Source organism: Bufo gargarizans, chromosome 7 (assembly GCF_014858855.1).
Source record: "Bufo gargarizans isolate SCDJY-AF-19 chromosome 7, ASM1485885v1, whole genome shotgun sequence".
NCBI lineage: Eukaryota > Metazoa > Chordata > Amphibia > Anura > Bufonidae > Bufo > Bufo gargarizans.
This window is the reverse complement of record NC_058086.1, coordinates 50,474,259-50,495,999: the sequence shown is the minus strand read 5'-3', so window position 1 is coordinate 50,495,999 and position 21,741 is coordinate 50,474,259.

The following is a 21,741-nucleotide window of genomic DNA, read 5'->3' as shown; positions in this document are numbered from 1 at the left end:
CACACAGAAGGGGGGCATTTTTGTACTGGCACACATTATGGGGGTATTTTTTGCACTGGCGCACATAATGGGGTCACTAAGAGGATGTCTTTTTGTACTGGCACACAGAACGGGGGCATTTTTGTACTGGCACACATTATGGGGCCATTTTTGTACTGGCACACTATCGGGCATTTTTCGTACTGGCGCACATTATAAGGGGGAATATTTTGCACTGGCATACATTTTAGGGGCGTTTTTTGTACTGGTGCACATAAGGAGTAATTTTTTTGTACTGGCTTACATTATAAAGAGGTATTTTCGTATTAGCGCACATTATAAGGATGCACTTTTTGTACTGGCTCACATTATAAGGGGCATTTTTCTACTGTCACACATAAGGAGAATTATTACTACTGGGGGGCATTATGGTGAGCTTTATTACTACTGGGAGACTATGGGGAACATGATTACTAGTATGGGAACTATGTGAGCATTATTACTTCTAGAGCACAGTGGGGACAATTAGAAACTAAGATGCCTGTCAAACTCTGCAGAGACTAAAGATGGCTGAAAAAAAATCATCATGGCGGTCTGGTGTGAAAGGAGAACATGAGGAAAGAGAACATGTACATCAGAGGAGATGTCACCGCATATAAGAGGTCTGTGGTGCTGTATGTTTTGTATTACTGTATGTAATGTTAAGGGGTGTGAGACAGTGACAGGTCTCATGCAGGTTAGAGGCATAGAAGGGGTGGATAGTACGGTCCACACCCTTATTCCACCACAGGTGAGACCAGCTGGAGGTACTCAAGGGCCTCAGTGTATCAGGAAAGAGGAGTATTTAGTGAAGCAGAGGCTCTGTGTGTGGTCTCAGTCAGGAGGACTGAGGGGCCACAAGGCTTTGAATAGCCTGGAGTCTGGGGGACCATGCAACGCCTGCAATGAGAGGGTTGTACGGCCAGAGTCAGGCGGACTTCTGGGCCCTAGTTCCCCAGACATACTGTTTTGCTACAGCCTGGAGGCTTCTGAGCGACTGGCTGAGAAAGCCGCATCTGATTCCAAGTGTGAACTGTTTAGGTAGAGCCCAGACGGGCGAGGTGTTTAATTTGTATAATTGTTTATGTTTACACGGATGTGCAGCAATAAAGCACAGTGTTTGGACCTTAAAGGGAACCTGTCGCCAGGATTTGGGGTACAGAGCTGAGGACATAGGCTGCTAGATGGCCGCTAGCACATCCGCAATACCCAGTCCCCATAGCTCTGTGTGCTTTTATTGTGTAAAAAAACCGATTTGATACATATGCAAATTAACCTGAGATGAGTCCTGTCCCTGACTCATCTCACGTACAGGACTCATCTCAGGTTATTTTGCATATGTATCAAATCGTTTTTTTTACACAATAAAAGCACACAGAGCTATGGGGACTGGGTATTGCGGATGTGCTAGCGGCCATCTAGAAGCCCATGTCCTCAGCTCTATACACAAAATCCCGGTGACAGGTTCCCTTTAAACTTGGTTTGCGGCGAAGATATCTGTGAGTGTGACCCCCGAAAGCGGGCTAATCCCTCACAGGGGGAAGAGGTTAGGTTGAGAATTTGTCATGGGGAATCCACTGTTTCAATTTATTTTGTTGTCAATTTGCAATTTTAAGGAATAAGGCGATATAGTTTGATAAAGGTTGCATTTTTATTCTATTTTTTCTCAAATAAAACAAAATAAATGTATTAATAAACAGCTCTATGTGTCACAAAGAAAAAAAAAAATATACAACAATTATTTTGGTATCCCAACAAATACATTGAAGTCGTCTCGTATATCTGCACAATACCAGGCATAGCAGGGATCGCTCCCTGTTACTGGAGGACAGTGCTCGTACCCCGCTCATGAAGATCATGGTCAAAATTAAGTGAATGGATAGATTATAGCTCTAGTTGTGACTGGAGTATAAAACACAATATAATCCAAGACACGTAAGCACAAAGTATAGGTGCGAATACTGCACAATACTTTTTATAAGAATTGATAGCTCATTTGCGATGTGATCGGGGGTCCCATGAGGCGATGTTTACTGTATTGCACCCCAATAATATGTCGTTGTGAAAGCTAAAATAATCCTTTTAAGTCGAAAAGTGGATGTGATAGGATGAAATCCATTTCCACTAAGTGGCCTTCATTTTATCTCACAAAACTAACAAACATGAAGTTCGCATTAGCATTATCAAACAAGAAGTAATGAAGTTACTCACATTCTTATTTTGCATGATTTATGGCTCACAGGTGCCAAGTTTCTGCAACTATACTGGATTAGCAAAGCAATTTCTCTAGAAGCGGAGGAGAAGAAAACACAAAGGAGTTTAAGGCAGAAGAAGACGAATTCTCAGAGCAATCAGTTAGTGATCTGGAGGTGGACACTGTCTCATCCCAGAGCCCTAAATGAAAAATGCTTGCATCATTTGAGGGAGGAATAAAACTATGAAATCTCTGGAGTCCAAACTTTATAGAAAATCTATGCGTCCATACTCCATGGAAATCCATAAGGCCACCCTGTGTCTCATCAGGGTTGGCATGCTCCATCTTATCATAGAGGTTTGCTTCTATGGGGAGTATGGTAAGTGATGCATAGTGGACACCATATAGCGGTGTATAAAGAGTCATTTCAGCTCCATACACTTGAATCATTGGAGCTCTATAGGTTGCTGTAAGGCTTTGTGCACACAACCTTACCTTGTGCATGCCAATCAAGTCACTAATGATTGAATGGAAGGGTAAATTGGTTGGCTTATGCTACCTGTCTCAAGTCAGCAATTTGTCAGTGATGGTGTCATATAAATTTGCCCTACCTGGCCAAAGAAGGCAGTAATGATTGGATGTATAGAATGTAGCACCTACTCAAAAAAACAACCTAAGGTTAGTGTAAATAGCTGTACTGCTATAGAAGAGGCAACAGCACCCAGTCTTCAATGCACGTTCTTACTTCATCCCCACCATACGGTTCTGCGATGTCTTGGCCTTTGCCAGGAGTGTCTCTCAAGCAGTTACACAATGTTACCAACCACATATAATAATGTTATAAATGTATCAATAATAACAGTCAACAAACTAAAAACAATATTGTCTATAAAAGCATTTTCCATAGAAAAAGGAGAATCGAAAGCTATTCCTCTTTGCTTGTATACATATATACTCCGCAGCACTGTACAGAGACATTGTCATCGTGGACATTATCCTTGTCCATATTTCCATATCACACATGCAAACTGTTTGGCCAGTTTCATAGAAATCTAATTATCCTATAAATATGTGATCATACATGTCTTAAAGTGTGGGAGAAAACAGAGGAGAACTCGCAAACTCCATGCAGGCGTTGTCCTTGGTCAAGAACCCAAAGTACCAAGATAACAGTGTTAACCACTGAGCCACAATGTATATCTGTGTGTAAAGTCACACATAGAGTCTGAGCTATTTACGATCACTTCCTCTGCAATCAGAAGTACCAATAATATTCAATGTTTGCTTTTCCTCACTTGGATATTGCATTTTTTACCTTCAGTATATGATTTTCTGTGCAGCAAAAATATAAGAGGTAATAACATATATAATCTAAAACATCTAATCTGTATTCCATCATGGTGCTATACTTGGCTTCATCATTCTTAGATCTTTGCGTAAGGACTAGAAGTCTCAGCACACCTTGACTGGGTCCCCCCCCCCCCCCCCCCTTGCTTGTGACTTATGAGCAGTTGCACTGTATCAGAACTGTATTTTAGACCTAGACGGGTTCCCCTTATGATTCCTGACCACCAAGCTACTGTACCTAGTGTTCAGATGACATGCTGGACGGCACCTGAATTTCTTGACAGATGACACGCAGTTTTGTAATTCCACACAATTGATTTAAGTGTCAGCGGTTGTTAGAGCCAGAGTCCACTAAATGTACAAGAATAGGGATGTCTGCTCTTTCTAAAGATTGACCAGATGGATCCAGGTTCCTGATTGATTTCACTCATAATTTCCTCTTCGTTCAAGAGAAGCAGATGTAAGAGAGGGGAAGGTTTGTGATGGGAAGTGGTCAAATTCCTTCTGATTGGAGCCGTTTGTATTTGCAGCACCCGGCATAGCTGAGCTAGGGCTGTGAGGCAATAATCATCTAACCACTAGTGATGTCACTGCTGCTGCACATAATGACATCATATACATTAACAATGACATCATATGTATAAAAAGTGACATAACATGTATTAAAGTGAGATCACATGTATAAAAAAAGTGACATACTGTATGTATGAGCATTTACATCCTTCATATATCTCTGCCTGTCCATAGATAGTACTGAGGTTCTCATTAGAGATGAGCAAATTTCCTAGTTTGAAATTAATTCGCGCTTCGTTTGGTGATTAAAGCAGAATTGCGTTTTGGATTCCGTTACCACGGACCATAACGCAATTCCATGACAGAATGCATAACTGAATGCCTTTAGAGGTATTCCATTATTCATTCCGTCATATGGCCTGCATAACGGATCCGTCCCGTTTCCGTTATGCAGGGGAGTCCTCTCCTGCATAACGGAAACAGGACGGATCCATTATGCAGGCCATAGAACTTCTATTATGATGGAATGCCTCTAAAGGCATTTCATTATGCATTCCGTCATGGAATTGTGTTATGGTCCGTGGTAACGGAATCCATAACGCAGTTCTGCTTTTAACACCAAATGAAGTGCAAACCAATTTCATAACATGAAATTCGCTCATCCCTAGTTCTCATGTTGTTGCCCCCTTTCATATGCATAAAGGTCCCAGTAATTGCCCTTATCATTGATACCACTTAACTTCTTCAAGTTCAGATAAGTCCCTTCCTTGTAAATCTAGAATAGAGAGTAAAGGTGGATTCACACTTGCAGAGTATGTGACAGATTATCGTTCCCGACAATCTGCCCGTCTAAAGGTGCTGCCGATCCTGACGTTCATTCAGGTGCCTAAACAGCGATCTGCTGCCCAGAAACAATGCAACTGTAGCAGGACGATCGATAGCGATAGTGACTGCTTGTTTTCATACTGTGGAGGTGATTGGTTCATGTAAATGCAGCGGTCTCCTCCACTGAACGAGCTGCCGACCATCAAGAAGGAACGCTTCCTTCCCAACAATTGGCTGCTCCTCAGCACGTGGTAAATGCGCCTTAACACACAACAAATCCTGGAAATGCCAGGGAAGCGGTGAAAGAGACATATGAAATTCACTTATGACTTGCAATAACTAACAGATCCTTTACTGATCGATAGTAGAACATTTCAATGTTTTTGCTGGAAGACCCATAAATCATGTCTGGAATTTTCGCATTGATTTCCTTACGACCGATAGCTGGAAGCCCACAGTGGTTATCTTATGTGAATGGTCAGCTTCAGCTCTGCTCTATTTGACAAACTCAGAACAAATACATCTGTATGTCATTGCTTTCTTATATGGTGGATGGGATGGCCTGTTAGCGCCAACCTCTGAACTCATAGCTGGTCCATTTTTGCAATCTTATACAGTCAAGGCAAGACTGGACTATCAGACAGGAGCAGGATGGATGAGAGGCAGGTGATGTATGCAGTGCAGGCCTTTTAATGCACAGAGACAATGCTTCAGTGGTTGTTATATACAAAGTAGGCCCAGAAGCTTTGGTACATAGCGTTGGGGTCTCAGCCCTGTTATAAATTTGCTGAGTCTTTAAGATAGTGCTGGGTTTTATGACATGCCAACCAAAGCCATCCAGTGGCCTTAATAAATGTCCCCAGCTGGCCTGTGCCGCACAGTTATGTGAAGTGTGGCAGGTTTGCAGTAAATCAGTTTTAAAGTCACACAACGTGAAAGGATTTAAGAAGTCTCATCCTGAAAGACAGTTCCCAGGAGCCGTGCTTAATCAGTTCTTACAGGGATTCCCAAGCAGTGGAGGAAACTGTAAATGTGAGCAAGCTGAAACTTAAGGGGGTGCTTTAGCTGCGTTAATAATTTTTTACTATGTCCAATATATCTCCGGCTGCCTCCCTGGCACATCTTCACCATGGACAGTGTAAACAGGATCCCGAGTGCTCAGGAAACTCTATGTGGCTTTTAAATCTTACAAACTACCAATTATTGTCTCATCCGGAGATTGCGGCGCTGAGCGGTGAGTTATGGCGGCTGCCTTCATCTGAATAATTAGTTATAGTGAGAACAAGTACTTATCAGCTTCCTGCTGTAATATCAGGGAGAAGAAATAGATACAGGCCATTCATGTGATAGCTCCCAGGGATAAGGACCCTTAGTGTTCACATAAAGGGGACTGACACCAGACACTTTAGGGGGTTTTGAGGATCATGGCCTAGTCTTATGACCAAGTTCTTGGACCAAGATTCTTCTGGTGATGGGAAAAACATGACAGGTTCTGTCCTGTGCATGTTAGGCTACATTCACCAGTGGCTGCTTCTTGCAGAAATTAAGAAAATCCTTTCAGTACATCTGAATGGAGTTGTCTCTTCAGCTACTGCATCATTATATAAGCCCCATTCAGGTGAACCTAGGTCCTGTAGCTAAATGGGCCCGAAGGCATCACTACCGCAGAACACATAACGTTATAAATGTACTGGGGAAAAAGGGCCAGCACTTGGATGCATAAGTAGTCAACAGAAGAAGGAAGGTCTCGAATAAGAACAATGCAACAGTCCATCAAAAGCAGGTGAGGTCCAAAAATCCAGAAAAAGCAACAGGATTACATCATATTCAGAATCGTTCCTTACTCAGATCAGGAAACTTAAGGTACTTTTAAATGCGACGATACAGCAGGCAATTGTCTGGAAGGAAGCCTGCTTGTCAGTGGAGGAGACACATTTACATGCAGCGATCTCCTCTACAGTATAGGGAGCAGTGATCACTAATGCCATCGCTCGTCCCCATACAGAAGTGTTCCTTCCTGACAATCACCTGCTTGTCAGTGGAGGAGACACATTTACATGCAGCGATCTCCTCTACAGTATAGGGAGCAGTGATCACTAATGCCTTCGCTCGTCACCATACAGAAGCGTTCCTTCCTGACAATCACCTGCTCGTCAGTGGAGGAGACACATTTACATGCAGCGATCTCCTCTACAGTATGGGGAGCAGTGATCACTAATGTCATGGCTCGTCCTCATACAGAAGCATTCCTTCCTGACAATCGTCTGCTCGTCAGTGGAGGAGACACATTTACATGCAGTGATCTGGTCCACAGTATAGGGAGCAGTGATCACTAATGCCATCGCTTGTCACCATACAGAAGTGTTCCTTCCTGACAATCACCTGCTCGTCAGTGGAGGAGACACATTTACCTGCAGCGATCTCCTCTACAGTATAGGGAGCAGTGATCAGTAATGCCATCACTTGTCCCCATACAGAAGTGTTCCTTCCCAACAATCGTCTGCTCGTCAGTGGAGGAGACACATTTACATGCAGTGATCTCCTCTACAGTATAGGGAGCAGTGATCACTAATGCCATCGCTCGTCCCCATACAGAAGTGTTCCTTCCTGACAATCACCTGCTTGTCAGTGGAGGAGACACATTTACATGCAGTGATCTCCTCTACAGTATAGGGAGCAGTGATCACTAATGCCATCACTTGTCCCCATACAGAAGTGTTCCTTCCCAACAATCGTCTGCTCGTCAGTTGAGGAGACACACTTACATGCAGTGATCTCCTCTACAGTATAGGGAGCAGTGATCACTAATGCCCTCGCTCGTCACCATACAGAAGTGTTCCTTCCTGACAATCACCTGCTTGTCAGTGGAGGAGACACATTTACCTGCAGCGATCTCCTCTACAGTATAGGGAGCAGTGATCACTAATGCCATCGCTCGTCCCCATACAGAAGTGTTCTTTCCCAACAATCATCTGCTCGTCAGTGGAGGAGACACATTTACATGCAGTGATCTCCTCCACAGTATGGGGAGGAGTGATTGCTAATACCATAGCTCGTCCTCGTAAAGACTCATTGCTGCCGGCAAACAACGATTTTTTGTGATCACATGAATGATGCGATTACCTGATGAATGAGCTTTTCGCTTGTTCATCGGGTAATCGGCGGCACTTTTACACTTTTAATTGCTAACAAACGTTCCTATTTCAGCTTGCAGGGAAAATGTATTCAAAGTAAGAAAAGGCTTTTGTGCCTTTGAGGATAAAATAACCAAAGCCTGTCAGGACATGCTGGGAGTTGTAGTTTTCTAACATTTGGGAAAACTGTAGCTTAAGGCTACTGTGTAGTTGACCAAAAATGGAATAAGTTACTATCCAGTGGGACAGTTCCGAGTGTTTCCTTCCCTTCCTATGAAGAATAGTTGCAGATGGGATATCTGTATCGATTCATTCTCAGCGCTGTCAGATCAGTGTTCACTCCCCTAAAATAAGGAGACTTCATTTTTGGTGATATATGCCCAGTTTTGCAGTCGGCCTTGCAGCACAGCCTGCCATTAGGCAATCCGTTACAACATTAAAAGTTGATTCATTTAGCTATGGCGACAGACAGCCGGCTTCATCAGTACAAGCTTCTCGTGGAAGAGCGCTGGGATAATTTACAGAGTGGAAAGTGAAATAGTCCCTCGCTGTCCCGTGGAGGAAGAGAAATGGAAGGGCTCAGGGCTCAGTGTAATCAGGTAAAGGACGTCCAGAGCCCAAATAATGAATTTATTGTTGTGGAAGGAGGAACATCGGGGACACAGGGCTGCAGCAACAGATATTTGATATATGGATAGACAGATGGACAATGACTATCTATACAGACAGGTACAAACCGTCTTAAAGGAAATATCACATCTGGGCATTTGGACATCATTGAGGGAGGTTTCATGATCAGGTCCCCCTCTCCCCCAATGAGCCAGAGTGGAGAATGTCAGCTCTTTTGTCTGCACCCCTTTAAACTGTAATTGTATAAAGTACAGCTTCATTAGCAATACTACAAGGAGCAAGTGGACCAAACAATGTCAGTTTATCAAATGGTAAATTTAATTTCTTGGTTATTTCTGTTTCTGGGAAAGCTGGGTTGCAACCAATATGGCTGCCACTACATGTTTGCCACTCAACAAGTACAGGGTATATGAAAGGAAGCATGACCCAGACTGCACAGGGTTTGTAGACTATCATATTAGTAGACTACCATAGGGGCACATTTATTAAGACTGATGCTTTAGATGCCGGTCCTAATAAACCCCTAAGCTGGTAGTGGTGACACCAAAGTTATAAAGAGGAACCGGCCTCTTCATAACTTCTGTGGATCCTCCGCCAGCTACAGTAAGTCAGTTCGTTACATTTAGACGTTTTTCTACAAAATGGTAAATTAGACGGGTCTCCTGGCCCATCCCCTTCCCCGCCCACGGGAAGCGGGGAGAAGTCACAGATTGCAGCACAACTAACCGCTGCGCCGCAATCTGCACCTAAAATACGCCTAATATAGGCGTATTTCAGCATCATAAGAACTATAGACTCAACAGATCAGACGGTTTCATAGCTACAAATCGGCTGACAGATGCCCTTTAACATGACAGAACCCATTATAACAATCATAAATACTCACAGTTCCATAGATTTCATGCGGGCCATCTGACTATGTACAATGTGGAAATTGTACAGCGCTGCAATACAACCGTGTGAATGAGTGCCAGAGTAACCGGACTGTAAATCAGCACTGAGGTCTACAGACCTTGATACAGACATATATTTGTATCCTTTGTGGATTTGTTTAGTAATTTGTTGCTTTAACTACAAAATGAGAGAAGGAGAGAGAGTAGAGCCCACCTAGCGCTCTCAGTCCGGACCACTGACTGCACAGTATTATGTGATAGGCCAGAGAGCTCATAAACCTGGAGCCTTAACGATCTTTCATTAAATCACTGGCCACATTAGCAGCTTTCTATCCTGTGTCTACCCAGCTGGACTTGTCGAGTATCAATGTTTATTGACATTTCTTCCTATTGAGAACCTGCCCTCTCCTGTCATTATGGATGTAATGAAAATCTCGTGCATTATACAGCGGCGATCAGGATAAATCATTACCTCAGTCATAAAGCACGATAACAATAGATAATTATTCCTGCACAGATCTCATGGTAGAAAGTTCTAAAGGCCTCATACAATTCAACTTAATGTCTGTGTCCTGAAAGCTACAAATGACCTTGTGCAAGTCACATTACTGTATAACTTTTATGTTGGACAGAAATACTTTACAAGTCAATTACCAGGAGGAAATCTCCTGCAGAGTAGACTTTTCATGTCTAACGTGAGATGTAAGTCATTACAGAGACTGGAAGCCCTCATTACAGAACTCTGTGCTGCAGGTCTCACCTGTGTGTAGATTGGCCCTGATTTATCAACAGGGGACAGACTGAAGCTTGTCTTCACATTTGTGTGGCAGTAACTGCATGTGCGCCACATTTATGAAACTTGGGACTTTCCATATGATAAATAACACCAAAAACCAACGTGCTTTATAGGAACGCCCACAAAACAGCTGGATTTCTGAAACTGACTTAGCAGGTACAAAAATAACTTTGGCTTGCCACCAACTAATGATTAATGTGGCTTACATAAAAAACAACAGATACGTTGCAATGTACTCCAAAGTTAAGACAAAATCAATCCAGGTGTCAGCACAGTAGGCAGGAACACACAGACAGTGAGCCCTAACTGGAACCCAGCCCTAGGTGGCAAGTTTGCAACTGGTCGACGTTCCCTACTCTGCTACAGTGCAAGACAGACACATATACAGAGAAGAAAGTACACAAAGGTGAAGTCGTACAGGAATGGGTCCGAACCGGGTGGACAATGCAGATGACAGAGGGAAGCCAGAATACCCACGCCAGAGTCAGAGACAGACCGGAAACACAGTACCAAATCACGAGACAGAGGGTGGTCAAAAGCGAGCCAAGGTCAATTCAATAAGCAATCCAAATGCACACAGAAAAGAACTGGGAGCACAGCTAGGGACTGAAAACCTAGACCTGGCAACAGTGTATGTCACGGTCCCCCCTGTGACAGAGGTTAGAAGATCTGAGAGACTGGCTGCATGTTAGGTCATCTGACAGCCTCTCTGTTTTCACTTGTTGCAGTGTTGTTGGTAATGACCACACCTCTTGTCTCAGGTGCAGCTTGTGCTCATTTCTGCTCCTCTATTTAGTCTGGACTCGCACTTTATACCATACGGTTGATATTATCTGCCTGTAGTTGGAAGAGTTGGTGTATCGTCCTCATCTGAGTTCCTGCTCATCCATTTTCTATTGAAGATAAGTGTACTTCCCTTTGTATTTTGTTGTTCCCATTTGCTCGTTGTTTACTAGGCCTCAGGGAGACTCTAGTCCGTTTATCTGGGAAGGAACCAGTGGTCCCAGACCCTGTCACTACTCCTAAGGATATTCAGGGTTACTATGGCCTAAGTTTACGGTGTATGAATATTCCTTATTCCCACCTTCAGGGTCTATTCATTCAGACAGGAGTCAGGGCTAGGTTTAGGGTTTCCTTGGTGGTGACATTTTCCCTTTACCTAGCTGTGAGGCCTAACCTAGCCTAGTTTCTGGGCATTTTCCTTCTGTTGTCATTCTATGTACCTCCCGTAACCCATCCATGACATTATCAACTGCCGAAAAACCGCCATTTTGTTTGTGTCAGTGCAGCGATGGATACTATTTATGCACTGGTCGAACAACTGCAGGGGCTGTCTTTGGAGGTAGCTGACCCCCACATGACCGTCTCACAGATCCAGAGACCACAGGTGTCCGGAACCTAAGGTCGCTCTCCCAGATAGATTTTCCGGGGGAAGTGACAATTTTATTCGGTTCAGGGAGTCATGTAAATTATATTTTAAACTATGTCCTGACTCTTCTGGGGACGAGAGTCTAAGAGTGGTTATAATCATTTTGTTACTTAAAGGTCAGTCTTGCGCTTTTTCGTTGCCGACCGGATCACAGTCGCTGCGGTCGGTAGATGTATTTTTTTAGAGCTCTAGGTCTTATCTACAAGAGCTCTAGGTCTTCTCTACGATGACCCAGATCGGATCTCCCTGGCCGAGACCAAGTTGTGTGGCTTACGGCAGGGGGAGCGTACTGTGGAGACCCATTGACAGTTTTGTCGCAGGGTCCTTCACCTAGTAAATGGCGCCCATGTGCTTTCTTCTCTAAGAAACTCCCGGCTGCAGAGAGGAATTATGACGTGGGTAATAGAGAGTTGCTGGCCATTAAGTTTTGAGAAGTGGCGTCATTGGTTGTAAGGAGCGATTCATCCGATTACGGTGATTACTGATCACAAAAATCTGGCTTACCTGGAGTCGGCTAAACGTCTGAAAGCAGGCCAGATGGCCGTTGTTTTTACCAGATTTAATTTCGTTGTCACCTATCACTCTGGGATTAAGAACGTCAAGGCGGATGCTTTGTCGCGTAGCTTTCCTGGGAAGGGGGGGTGATTTGGAAGATTCTGGTCCGATATTGGCTGAAGGGGTGGTAATATCCTCCCTTTATCCTGATCTTGAGGCAGAGGTGTGGGAGGCCCAGGGAGATGCATCGGATTCCTGTCCTCCGGGGAAGTTGTTTGTTCCTTCCGAATTACGACACAAGGTGTTCGAGGAACATCACTGTACAGTTCTTACAGGACACCCTGGGAGCAGATCCACAGTCAATCTCATTTCTCGTAGATTCTGGTGGCCGGGGTTGTGTAAATGTGTTGAGGGCTATGTGTCAGCTTGTGGTACTTGTGCACGTGCTAAGGTGACACATACTCAACCTTCAGAATTAGTGATGGCCAGTTCGTATTGTTCGCCCGCGAACATATGCGGGCTGCCATCTTTTTTCACAAATCCGGCGAGGCACAGGTATAAGCCCTTACCTGTGCCTGTGCCGCGAGTTGGTCTGAAAACAAATGCGGTCACCGGGAGCAGGCAGTTCCGAGAACAGCTCGATGAAGGCTCCCGGTGGCTGTTCTCGTAACTGCCTTCCCGCTGACCACACTTGTTTTCAGACCGGCTCGCGCACAGGCACAGGTAAGGGCTTACCTGTGCCTCGCTGGACTTGTGAAAAAAGATGGCAGCCCACATATGTTCGCGGGCGAACAATGCGAACTGGCCATCACTGTTCAGGATCTCTACTTCCATTGTCCATCCCATCCTGACCTGTGACTTTATCACAGATCTGTCGAATTCCTTAGGAAAAACAGTGATTTTGGTGTTTGTTGATTTCTTCAAGATGTTGCACTTTATAGCATTATCAGATCTACCTAATGCTAAAACTCTTGGCATTTCCTCTGATGTGGTGTCTGATAGGGGGACTCAGTTTGTTTCCATATTCTGGAAGGTGTTCTGTACTCGCCTGGGGGTACAATTGTCCTTCTCTTCGGCCTTTCATCCTCAGTCGAACTCATCTGAGTTCCTGCTCATTCACTTTCTATTGAAAATAAGTGTACTTCCCTTTGTATTTATTTTCACCAATTTGCTCATTGTTTACTAAGCCTCAGGGAGACGCTGGTTTGTTCATCTGGGAAGGAACTCAGTGGTCTCAGACCTTTTCACTACTCCTAGGGCTATTCAGGGTTACTAGGGCCTAGGTTTCCGGTGTATGAATATTCCTACCTTCAGGGTCTACTCATACTGACAGGAGTCAGGACTAGGTTTAGGGTTTCCTAGATGGAGACCTTTTCCCTTTCCCTAGCAGTGAGACCTAGTTTCTGGGCATTTTCCTTCTGTCCTCCCCTACATTGTGACAGTGTATTGCCAAGATGGGATTTAAATAGGGCATCAAGTCCCTAATTCAGGACCTGATATGTCCATGGACTTGGCGCCCCATTGGACCAACAAGTTGCACAAGAATAGGCTGACTGAGCTGTCACTCAGTTTAGAGCAGAACCAGGTGCACTTAAACCAAATAACATATTAACCTCCCTCCTATTCTATTTTATCTATCTATCTACTGTATCTATCTATCTATCTATCTCATATCTACAGTATCTCACAAAAGTGATTCCACCCCTCTGATTTTTGTAAATATTTTATTATATCTTTTTATGGGACAACACTGAAGATATGACACTTTGATACAATGTAAAGTAGTCAGTGTACAGAATGTATAACAGTGTAAATTTGGTGTGACCTCAAAATAACTCAACACACAGCCATTAATATCTAAAACGCTGGCGACAAAAGTGAGTACACCCCGAAGTGAAAATGGCCAAATTGTGCCCAATTAGCCATCTTTACTCCCCGGTGTCATGTGATTCCTTAGTGTTGCAAGGTTGCAGGTGTGAATGGGGATCAGATGTGTTAAATTTGGTGTTATTGCTCTTAGGCTCTCTTATATTGGTCACTGGAAGTGCAACATGGCACTTTATGGTAAATAACTCTGAGGAACTGAAAAAAATAATTGTTGCTTTACATAAAGATGTCCCAGGCTATAAGAAGATTGCCAACACCCTGAAACTGAGCTGCAGCACGGTGGCCAAGGCCATACTGCGGTTTAGGCTCCATTAACACGTCTGCAATTCTGTTTCGCATTTTGCGGAACGGAATTGCGGATCCATTCATTTCTATGGGGCCGAATGATGTGCGGCCCGGATACGGAAATGCGGACCCGGTAATTCCGGGTCCGCAATTCCAATCCCCCAAAAAATAGAACATGTCCTATTATTTTCTATTAAGTGCTGGCGATGTGCGGTCCGCAAAATGTGGAACGCACATTGCCCGGTGTCCTTTTTTTGTGGATCCGCAAAACACACACGGGTGTGTGAATGGACAGACAGGTTCCACTGAGAACAGACCTCGCCAAGTTGAGTGCATGTGCTCAGAGTCATATCCAGAGGTTGTCTTTTCAAAATAGACATATGAGTGCTGCCAGCATTGCTGCAGAGGTTAAAGGGGTGGGGGGGGGGGGGGGCGGGTCAGCCTGTCAGTGCTCAGACCATATGCCGCACACTGAATCAAATTGGTCTGGATGGCTGTTGTTCCAGAAGGTAGCTTCTTCAAAAGATAATGCACAAGATATCCCGCAAACAGTTTGCTGAAGACAAGCAGACTAAGGATATGGATTTAGGAAACAATGTCCTGTGGTCTGATGTGACCAAGATAAACTTATCTGGTTCAGATGGTGTCAAGCGTGTGTGGCGGCAACCAGGTGAGGAGTACAAAGACAAGTGTGTCTTGCCTACAGTCAAGCATGGTGGTGGGAGTGTCATGGTTTGGGGCTGCATGAGTGCTGCCAATTGTGGGGAGCTACAGTTTTTTGAGGGAACCATGAATGCCACACAATCCATGATCCCCTCCCTTCAGAAACTGGGCTGCAGGGTAGTATTCCAACATGATATACTGTAGATCCCAAACAAACCTCCAAGATGACCACTGCCTCCTGAGGTAAAGGTGCTGGACTGGCCAAGCATATCTCCAGACCTAAACCCTATTGAGCATCTGTGGGGCATCCTCAAACGAAAGGTGGAAAAGCGCAATGTCTCTAACATCCGCCTGCTTTGTGATGTCATCATGGAAGAGTGGAAGAGGATTCCAATGGCAACCTGTGAACCTCTAGTGAACGCCATGCCCAAGAGTTCAGGCAATGCTGAAAAATAATGGTGGCCACACAAAATACTGACACTTTGGGTACAATTTGTCCATTTTCACTTAAAGTTGTACTCCTCAGCTGTGCCTCCTCAGCATGGCCAGCGTCCTTCATCCTCTAGACCAGTGGTCCCCAACCTTTTTTGCACCAAGGACCAGTTTCATGCAAGACAATTTTCCCAGGGACCAGGGCGGGGCTTAGCAGGTAGACGGGGCTTTAGGGGGTGCTAGTCGGCGCTGACTGATTCACATGCAAAACACAAGGTGCATATTAAAGTATATAACACTATATAACGACTATATAAACTGACTAGGGTCTCTGCTGCACTGTGCCGTATTTTTCACCCTATAAGACGCACCTAGGTTTTAGAGTAGAACAATAAGAAAAAATATTTTTTATTACACCTCAGGTCAGACCAGCAATCAGGCCCCCAATGTTAATCAGATCCTCAATGCCTCAGATCAACCCCCCAACCTTTAGCCATCTATCAGCCCCCATGTCATCCATCAGCCCCTTATGTGAGCCATCAGCCCCCCATGTCAGCCATCAGCCCCCCATGTCAGCCATCAGCCCCTTATTTCAGCCATCAGTCCCTTATGTGAGCCATCAGCCCCCCATGTCAGCCATCAGCCTCTTATTTCAGCCATCAGCCCCTTATGTCAGCCATCAGCTCCCCATGTCAGCCATAAGCCCCGTATGTCAGCCATAAGCTCCTTATGTGAGCCATCAGCCCCCAGCCCCCCATGTCAGCCATAAGCCCCTTATGTCAGCCATCAGCCTCTTATTTCAGCCATCGGCCCCTTATGTCAGCCATCAGCCCCCATGTTAGCCATCAGCCCCTTATGTGAGCCATCAGTCCCCATCTCAGCCATCAGCCCCCCATGTCACCCATTAGCCCCTTATGTCAGCCATCAGCCCCTTATGTCAGTCATAAGCCATATGTCAGCCGTCAGCCGTCAGCCCCCAGGGCAAATAAAAAATAAAAAAAAACACTTACCTCTCCTGCTCCTGGTCACCATCATGATCCTCTTCATCCTGCTGCTAGCTGTGTATCGCGGTGCACAGTGTGAGGTCACAGAGCGACCTCATGCTGTGCGCAGCCCTGCACAGCCGATAGCCGAGCCGAGGACCAGGAAGCGGTGAGTACAGATCCTTCACTGCTTCCTGGTCCTCCTTTACTAATGAAGTGCTTCCATAATGGAAGCGCTTCATTAGTACCGCGTTAAAGACTACCCTAATGGCCGCGGCCCGGCAAAGAATCTTCCAGGGCCCGGCGGTTGGGGACCGCTGTCCTAGACAACGAGCAGGGGGGGAACTGAGCGCCGGCAGTCAGGTGTTTAGATCTGATGGACATCGGTCACGTGATGCTGGCCACGTCACGTGACCCATCAATTAGACCTATTTGAACAGGTAACCTGCTGACCACAGGTTGCCTGTGATTGGTCTTATTACCTCACTAGCGTTCTCTGCATGTGTGACTTTGGCTTGTATTTGATCTTGACCTGGTGTTATCCCTTGTACTGTATCTCTTGGCTCCTGACCTCGGCTTGTATTGACTTCGATTTTGTATTAACCCTTTGTGCCTGTGTTACCTCCTGGATCTTGACCTCGGCTTCCAGTTTTTCCTGTTGTGGTACTTTCCTAGCCTGGGAAACTTTGCGCTTCTGTTTGTTCTGTCTTTGTCTTTTGTTTTCTTCCCTCATTATTTCTTACCTTTAGGCCCCTGCACGTACATAAGCTAGGGACTGCCACCCAATTGTACCCCGTCAGGACCGTGCATGCAAGCAGGTAGGGATAGAGGAGTGGGTGGAGTTTAGGGCTGCACTTATCCCTACCTTTTCGTGACAGATGTACTTTTGTGAAATACTATATCTATCTATCTGTCTCTTTCGGTCTGTCTGTCTGTCACACATTCTTGAAGCTCTTAGCCACCACTTTGTCTCCTACAATACAGGACATGATCCATCTGCTGGATGCCAGTGGCACATTCTTCACTGTTGCTTTTCTCCTTGGCAGTTTTATTTCTTTTACCTCCTCCTAGTTAATTTCAGTATGAATTTATCTGTAAAGCATGTGTATAAATCAGAGACGTGTTGTGTCTTCTTGTTTGTCTCTGCTCCCTGTATTTTCCACCTTGTTCATTTTATGTAGTTACAAGCATGTGAGGAACTGTGTGACGTCTCATTTAACACCAAACTACTATGATGACCAGATTGGTGTGGAACAGAACTGGAGGGAGGACGTATAACAATGTAGCTATAGACAAACCCAAGGAAAATAACTTTTCAGTTAGTTATTCACTCTTTCTGTTGGGCACATGCTCGTATTCTACATTTTAAAGGGACACTGACCGGCCCTATAAACATATTTAGTTATTCCTATGCAGTCATAGGTCTATTAAAGTGTATTCCAATGATATAAACCATGTAAAAACAACTATATATTCATCAGCCAATCACCTTCCTTTATGCCCAAGGGGCGATTTTTCTCCTACCTTTGTGTCCAGCCGCGCCTCAACTGTCGTTTCCTACCGCCGCCCAGCTCATTATTATTCACTGCGCTGGGCGGCTTTTACAGTCCCCGATCCTGTTAGATCCCGCGCATGCCCGATAGAAACTTATGGTCATCGGCCTTGGGCATAAAGGAAGGTGATTGACAGATGAATATAAAGTTGTTTTTACATGATTTAAAATGTAGACAGGGGGTACTCATATACAGTATCATTGGATACTAGCGCCTCTACATAACTTCGGTGGGTCCACTGCCAGCTCAGGGTGTTATTAAGCCCTGCATTTTAGACACCCTATAATAATTACTATAATACTGCTTCCTATGTATAAGAATATAACTACTATAATACTGTAATACTGCTCCTATGTACACGAATATAACTACTATAATACTGCTCTTATATACAAGAATATAACTACTATAATACTGCTCCTATGTGCAAGAATATAACTACTATAATACTGCTCCTATGTACAAGAATATAACTACTATAATACTGCTCCTATGTACAAGAGTATAACTACTATAATACTGCTACCTATATACAAGAATATAACTACTATAATACTGCCTCCTACATAAAAGAATATAACTACTATAATAACTACTATAATACTGCTCTTATGTACAAGAATATAACTACTATAATACTGCTCCTATGTACAAGAATATAACTACTATAATACTGCTCCTATGTACAAGAATATAACTACTATAATACTGCTCCTATGTACAAGAATATAACTACTATAATACTGCTCCTATGTACAAGAATATAACTACTATAATACTGCTCCTATGTACAAGAATATAACTACTATAATACTGCTCCTATGTACTAGAATATAACTGCTATAATACTGCCTCCTATGTACAAGAATATAACTGCTATAATACTGCCTCCTATGTACAAGAATATAACTATTATAATACTGCTCCTATGTACAAGAATATAACTACTATAATACTGCTCCTATGTACAAGAATATAACTACTATAATACTGCTCCTATGTACAAGAATATAACTACTATAATGCTGCTCCTATGTACAAGAATATGACTGCTAGAATACTGCCTCCTATGTACAAGAATATAACTACTATAATACTGCTCCTATGTACAAGAATATAACTACTATAATACTGCTCCTATGTACTAGAATATAACTGCTATAATACTGCCTCCTATGTACAAGAATATAACTACTATAATACTGCTCCTATGTACAAGAATATATCTAGAATATATGAATTACTGACAATAGTCTGAACATAAAGAGAAAATCCATGTATGACATTACTCAGGTACTCCTGACCCATCCAGTGCTCACTTATGTCTGAGTATTTTGCTTTTCTTTACAGTGGATTCTCTGTGTGTGATCTAAGTGGAGGTCGTCTATAAGTTGATGCTATTGCTGATGTTTTTTCTCTTTAGCTCAGTGTCCGGGTTTCATTGCCTTTTCTTTGCTTGATACTAATTCTATTCTGTCTGTGAAATACGGCAATTATTTTTGTTGCATTTATTAATAGACTGTAACTCGTGAACATGAGACTTTCTGGAGTCTTAGCTTGAGGACAAATGCTGGTTATTAAGTCCAAATCCATCAGGTGTGAGGGGGTAATTTTTTCTGCCCTTTTCCCCTTGCATTAATCTGCATTTATATGCATTGCTCTACACCGCTATAAATATCAGGCTAGGCAGAGGTCATCTGCTAAATCCTTTTCTTTACGCCAGCGCAAGGTTAGAGCTTCAGGCTGCACCATTTATATTACTCACATCCAAGGTCGCGGAGACGCAGCCACCATTTCAATCACACGCAGTCTTGTCATCAGCAGAGTTTGCATGCAAAATATGTCTGAACCGAAAATTACTGAAACCGAGGACACGTCACTGCTGCCCTTTACACGCTGCCGTCACCCCTTCTTCATATGTGCACAATGTGCATCCCTCCATGTACACAGGCGACTCACTGGGAATAATCAAGAATAATGCAAGGATTTCCAGGAAAAGATATTTCATGAAAAGTGGAAGAAACCATTTGCAGGAGCTCAGGTGTGACGGCTTCATGTTCTTATCAAACAGTCTGAAAAATGTATTGACTGAGAAATTTAAATTCTGCCACACTCCCAACCTGCAAGACACAATTACAGTTTATATATAGCTATAATCTAAAGAGTTCAATCACTGTGTACTATATATACATCCTGTACTGATCCTGAGCTACATCCTGTATTACACTCCAGAGCCGCACTCCCTATTCTGCTGGTGCAGTCACTGTGTACATACATTACTTATCCTGTACTGATCCTGAGTTACATCCTGCATTATATTCCAGAGCTGCACTCACTGTTCTGTTGGTGGAGTCACTGTGTACATACATTGCTTATCCTGTACTGATCCTGAGTTACATCCTGTATTATACTCCAGAGCTGCACTCACTATTCTGCTGGTGCAGTCACTGTGTACATACATTACTTATCCTGTACTGATCCTGAGTTACATCCTGTATTATACTCCAGAGCTGTGGTGCAGTACTGTGTGGTGGCCTTTGTTTTTGTGGCGCCGTGCTGGTGGGTTGGTGGGACCCAGTGCCATGGGTGGCATAATCAGACAGCAGAGGTGCTGTTTGACCCCTGGATCCTGCCGCCTCATCACAGCATGGTCGCTGCGCCTTTTTCAGAGTAGGTCCCACTCAAAGATGGGCGACCTTGGCGTGCTGAGTGGGCTTATGCCTTTTGATCAAAATGTAGACTAATGCCTCTTGTACAGCATGCAGTATGATGGGCTGTACACTTTAATATAGCGCTGTGAAGCGAGTTAGATCAAAGCATAGCATTGTGGATGTTCGATCCAGTCCTGTTTTTTCCCCCTGATCATACTCCAGAGCTGTACTCACTATTCTGTTGGTGGAGTCACTGTGTACATACATTAATTATCCTGTACTGATCCTGAGTTACATCCTGTATTATACTCCAGAGCTGCACTCACTATTCTGCTGGTGGAGTCACTGTGTACATACATTACATTACTTATCTTGTACTGATCCTGAGTTGCATCCTGTATTATTCTCCAGAGCTGCACTCACTCTTCTGCTGGTGGAATCACTGTGTACTACATTACATTGCTTATCCTGTACTGATCCTGAGTTACATCCTGTATTATACTCCAGAGCTGTAATCACTATTCTACTGGTGCAGTCACTGTGTACATACATTACTGATCCTGAGTTTCATCCTGTATTATACTCCAGAGCTGCACTCACTATTCTACTTGTGCGGTCACTGTGTACATACATTACTTATCCTGTACTGATCCTGAGTTACATCCTGTATTATACTCCAGAGCTGCACTCACTATTCTGCTGGTGCAGTCACTGTGTACATACATTACTTATCCTGTACTGATCCTGAGTTACATCCTGTATTATACTCCAGAGCTGCACTCACTATTCTGCTGGTGCAGTCACTGTGTACATACATTACTTATCCTGTACTGATCCTGAGTTACATCCTGTATTATACTCCAGAGCTGCACTCACTATTCTGCTGGTGCAGTCACTGTGTACATACATTACTTATCCTGTACTGATCCTGAGTTACATCCTGTATTATACTCCAGAGCTGCACTCACTATTCTGCTGGTGCAGTCACTGTGTACATACATTACTTATCCTGT